Genomic DNA, 6,144 nt, shown 5'->3' on the forward strand with positions numbered 1-6,144 from the left:
CCGCGGGGCTAAATATAAACTTTTGCAAAGTCTTATCCTTTATGGCAAAGACTGCTATACATGAGCGAGGTCTGACATTCCGCCTTAATCAATGCCTGGTAATCAGGGCATCTCTCTGCTGCCTGCTTTGAAATTAATCATTGCCTTTTGTAATCAAGTCGCGGTGATATTAACACTGAAATATCTGTGCCAGAGACCAAAGTGGTTGCTAATCAAAGCTTAAACGTGAAAGGCACCTTTGGGACTTCTGCATGGGATTTTTGTTTAATTAAAAAATAAAATAATTTTCATTTTAGTGGGTCGAACTAGTACGATGACAAGAAACCTTCGACTTTATTCCTGATCGCTAAACTTGAAAGAGTAATTTCTAGTTAGAAGGTATTTAGAATTAAGTAAGAGAAGGTAAATGTAATCTCTGGCACATCATCTGTATAATAGACTTACTGTTTCATTAATGCTTATAAATTTTAACCTGTTCCAAATTTCCACCTTAACTTCCATCAAGCCATGTGTCCAAAAAAACTTAATTTTAATCTTTATTATGAAAGAATACATACTGCAAAGTGCAATAAAGTAGAAAAGAATTGCCCACCAAAATCATTCAGAAGGAAATTTTAATAACGTTTTGGTTGTTACTTTCTTTTTTTTTTTTTTAAATATGTTTTATTGATATTTTACAGAGAGGAAGGGAGAGGGATAGAGAGCTAGAAACATCGATGAGAGAGAAACATCGATCAGCTGCCTCCTGCACACCCCCACTGGGGACATGCCCGCAACCAAGGTACATGCCCTTGACCGGAATCGAACCCGGGACCCTCCAGTCCGCAGGCCGATGCTCTATCCACTGAGCCAAACCGGTTTCGGCTGGTTGTTACTTTCTAGGTAATCTTCCTCGCTTTGCATTTTTCCTTTACAAACTTGGAAAAAATTGTGAATAAGTAATAATAATTATTTTTTAATTGAGTAAATTTGCCCAGCATTATTCTGGACATTCTCTACGTTTTGTGATGATTTTTACTATGACCTTCCCGGTATAGTTTGGAAACAGGCGCAGCACAAAGTATCTTGCCGAATTTGCCTATCTAGCACATGGCAGAGCAGTCTCTGAAACCGAGAAATCTGAGGTCAGAGGCCATGGGTTTAAATTTGGATTCTGCTCTTTTCCCCTCCTATTACAAGCATTTTAGCATTTCATTGAAAACTCTTCATAAATACATTTTTTACAACTTCCAAATCCCCCATCATGTAGATGCCCGTGTAAAATTTAGAGGTACGGAAATACATTTGACTCTTATCTGTTCCAGGATGAAAACAAAGCTGAAATTGTAGTTTGAACCATTTTCTTTGAGCACTCACTTAGAGGCTTATGAACTGTGCCATGGCGGCCATCAAAGGAGAGGGCTTCCGGAAAACAAATTATATTACTAATTAATATCACTCCTTTCAGAATTATTTCCCGTGGACTTACACAGGGAGCGTCCTCGCAAGGGGGCTGGTTTTCAAAAGCATGCTGCTCTTTAACATTCTAATTTTATTAGTTACACTCAAACTCACATTTATTATTTAGCATGCTCTTTCTGTACTGAAACTTGGCAGAGCGAAATTTGGGCAGCCTTTAGGGTGCCCAGTTGCCTCACTCACAGGCAGTACAGAACAGAGAGCTGCTGGAAATTCTGTGAAGGATCAGGAGAGAAATGGCTTCTTTATCTTCTGCAGTCTTCTTCCAATCCCAGAATATTTTGGTGCTTTTAAACCCCAAGTTTGAGTCTTTTTAGAGAAACCCCAACTATAGACTTTAGCAGGGTGCTTTATTTTATTTCTTAAAGCAAACATAATTATGTAAGCCCACCATCAAAGTTTTAAAATGTGTCATAATAATGAGTAAAAGTAACATATTAAGATATTAAAATATTGCTATTTATCTAGCTTTATTCATATTTCTTTTCTATAGGGTTAAGATATTTTTCCTTATAGATATACATTGGAGCAAGAGTAGCAATACTCTAACGACATGGTAAAACTAGGGCATACTATTTTCTGAAATGTATAGTATGCGTTTAAAAAAAGGAAATGATTAATTTCAACAACTGTTTAATGAGACTCTGCTATTTATCCAACATTCATTCAACAAATATTATTGAGCATCTCCTATGTGCCACATTAGAGAAACCACAACAGGATTTAATAAAAACAGAAGTACATAAAAAGTATTTTTCTTCCCCCCAGATATTTCAAACCTCATTGGAGAATTATTACATTTTTCAGTATTTTGGCAGCAGTATAAACAACTGCTTTCAGATGTTTCAACAGATGTTCTTTAGAAAGAAAGCCAATTATTTGCATTATGATACCCACATATGATTCTCAGCTCTAAACTCTCCATCTGTACATGTTTCATTAAATTTCATACCTATGGAGTATAACAATTAAGATCACTCATTGTCTCTCAACCTGAGACTTTTGTGCAGAATAACACTAGCACCTGGGTTATCGAGCCATCGATAATTGCTTTGCTAGAAGGCCTTATATAAAACTATATTGCTCTTGCGGTTTAAAGAATGCATTGCCTCTCCTTTCTTAGATTGATGACTTCCCTCAATTCTAAACCAGGCTTGCAAATACCCACTAGCCCAGGGCACATATATTGCAATGAAAAGAAGAAAAGTAATTCATTTATCTTGTGTTTTTCTTACGGCATCTGCCAAAAAGAAGGAAAAATGTGGGTTCAACCAAGTTTAGCAACCATTTGTTGAGCAGCTACTAAGTGTAAAATCTTTGTTAGGTACTGTGGGAAGATACAAAATGGAAAGGTACAGGCCCTGCCCTTTTGGAGGTCATAACCTATCAAGAGTGACGGAGCATACACAAATAACTCCTGGACAGGATGTGCGTAACAGTCTCACAGCGATGGTTCTTCCGAGAGAGGATATGCCCCTTGCCTCTTCCTAGCTCTGGTCGTTGCTGGTATCTTTGCTGTTCTTTGGCCTGTAGATGCATCAACTCCAATCTCTGCCTCCCTTGTCCCTTGGAGTTCTCCCTGTCTGACTCTGCCTCTTTGTCTCTCATCCTCTCCTTATAAGGACACCAATTATACTGGACAAAGGGTCCGTCCTACTCCAGTATGAACTTAACTACGTCTGTAACTAACTACCTCTGTTTCAAATCAGGCCACATTCTGAGATCCTGGGGATTAGGACTTCTACGTATCTTTTTTAAAAAAATATATATTTTTATTGATTTCAGAGAGGAAGGGAGAGGGTTAGAGAGATAGAAACATCAATGATGAGAGAGAATCATTGATTGGTTGCCTCCTGCATGCCCCCTACTGGGGATCAAGCCCGCAACACAGGCATGTGCCCTTGACTGGAATCGAACCTGGGACCCTTCAGTCCGCAGGCCAATGATCTATCCACTGAGCCAAACCAGCTAAGGCACTACGTATCTTTCTTGGGGACACCATTCAACCCATATAAGAGATCTTAAAAGTTAATTTGTGGAAAATAGTTATGTTTTTTTTTTTAGATGTTAATGACTAATTTGTTTCTATTATAATCAATCATTTTTCGTCATTGAATGGACTTCAGAAAACATCTTGACAATATTTTTATTTTACAGATGTTAACACTGATGCAGTGGAGGTTGATGGATTTCCCCAATATTGCCAGGCCATTAAAGCCAGAGGTAGTCTAGAAACACCCTCCTAATGCCTTCTGCTTCAATGAAAGATCTTGTGTGTTTACCAGTAGCTTTTGACAACTTCAGTTAAAACAGCTCCTCTTCTATCTCTTTGCTATACTGAAGTCTCTAGTAAGATTTTAAAGAAAGGGGCAATTCAGCTGCTACTGCAGGCTTCTTCCCCATTAAGAAGATTAAATAGATAGATAGATGATGAACAGGTGGGTAGGTAGATAAAAAGATAGATACAGTTAGGGAGAGAGACCAAGAGATGCATAGATACAGAGAAAGCACACAAGCATGTACGTATATATAGATACAAATGTATATGATAAAGTCATATATATGTATAAATGCTTAAGGTGTTTATTTTATTTTCAGTCTTATACTTCTGCAATAGAAATTTAAGGAAACTGCCAATTCTTAATTACTGATTAAGAAAACCAACCTTTTTCTGGTTGTGAGATATACTGTATAAGGAAATTTCATGAACACATTAGAAGTCATTAAATGTCAAAATCTTTGGAAGTTGAAAAAATGTAGTGTAGCTGGTGAAGTTGGGTTTTCCACATTGTCAGAGCCCAGAGCCAGCATGAGGTCCAGGAAGGCCGCCCAGGTGCCCCCGCCTCCCTAAGAGATTAGCCTGCGGGCCCCAGAAGACAAAAGTTGGAAACCACTGTTCTCCACCTTGTATAATTCATTCGTTTATTGAGTAACCATTTATTGGGTATGCACTATATGTACGGCGATAAAGGATCTGGGATTATAAATGTGAGGGAAAGAAGGGGTTTCAAATCTGGTTGTACCAAGTTATAGTTTCCATGACCATAAATTCAAACAGGTTAGGATTGCATAGAAAGAATTAAAGAGAAATTTAAAGTTGTTTTCTTTTCTTACTAGTTTACTTGTTTTAGTCATTGATGTATTCTTTGCCTACCTAATACGTTACTTAGCAAATAATTGACTCCTCAGCTATTGAACAAGTTCAAACTTAAACCAACCATAACATATTCTACTCTGAATCTCTGTGAAGCTTTCTATTACTCTTTGTGAATTAGACATAGTGACTATTTGGAAATCTGGGATAAATTTTAATATTCTATTACAATCTGTAAGTCGGTCATGGTGACTCTGGAAAGTTTGGAAAACAATTTAATGTGCACACGTACATATATGTGCACAGGTAGAGTGAATCATAAATCCTGTTTATTCTTAAAACAATGTACAAAATTGCTCATTTGTCAAGATAGAACTACTTTATGCTCCCAATGTTTAAAGTGACTTTAGTGGCCTTAGTGCAATAGCATTACATTACACAAGTCAGACACTGCCATTATTTTCCCTTCACAACGCCGTAGACAATTCAAAATGTTTTATCACAGTTTACATGGCTCATAAACTTTATCTTTTATTTGACATTGCAGGTGTGTTGATAATAGAATATGGAAAATCTGTAAGATGGTTAAAGAAAGCAATTAGCATTTATATAAAAGAACTCTCCAAGAAACATCTCAAACAGGGAATAAGCTGATTATTCCATAGGTAATCCTAAACAGTTTTGGAATTTAAGGCAATAAATAGAGTGAAAGGAATTTAAATACCTGAACACAAATAAGGAAATATTGCAAAATATTAGAATTACTCACGTTGGGTATATATCATCGTTTGAAATTGGGAAGTCTTGTCATTCTATACCTGTTCTATCTCATTAGTCTGCTTATAAAATGTGCACATGCAGGCTTTCCTGAACGGTTTGATAGTCTAGCTTTACCACTTCCTCTTCCAAGGTGTTAACACGGAGGAAAGCAGGCCCAGCTGAGATCCTGCATTTTATTGTGTCTCAGCCTCCAGGGAATAAATGCCAGGAGTGTGTGCATGGGATCCAAACACGTGTAAAAAAGATTCATGGCGATATTCTTAGAAGAAATTAATAAAACCTAAGAGAACTTGTCAGAAGAATGTCCTAAGGATGATTTTATTTCGGTAATTGTTGTACTTTAAATGCTTTCATTTTCTTTTGTGATGTCTTTTATCTTACTTACAGATGCTATTATTCATAAAATATGATATTTCCGTCCAGAAGGCTGTCGCTGTAAATGAGACATAATACCCTCATCCACAAGTAGACAGAGGGGTTCAAATCTCCTGCTTCACAGTGTGAGCGGATTACCACAGAGGTCGGGATGCTAGTTTCCACTGCCTTTAAGCTCCTGCTCTGCAGCTTTAAGTAACTGACCAGACACCTTGTCTTTCCTTTGTTCAGTCCCAGCATCTGATTGGCTACCTGTCTCTGTGGCTTACAAGATGGACTAGGAATTCTGTGCCCTGAGGGTGGTGGAATGACATTAGGATGAGGCGCTGAGGAACCACCAAGAACATCATTCACTAGCGTGCATTGAAGCACTACAGTGTACCAGGTTCTGCCACATCAATGAGCAAGATGAATGAGCTCTCTGTCGTCCTGGAGCC

This window comes from Plecotus auritus (assembly GCF_963455305.1).
Source record: "Plecotus auritus genome assembly, chromosome: 9".
NCBI lineage: Eukaryota > Metazoa > Chordata > Mammalia > Chiroptera > Vespertilionidae > Plecotus > Plecotus auritus.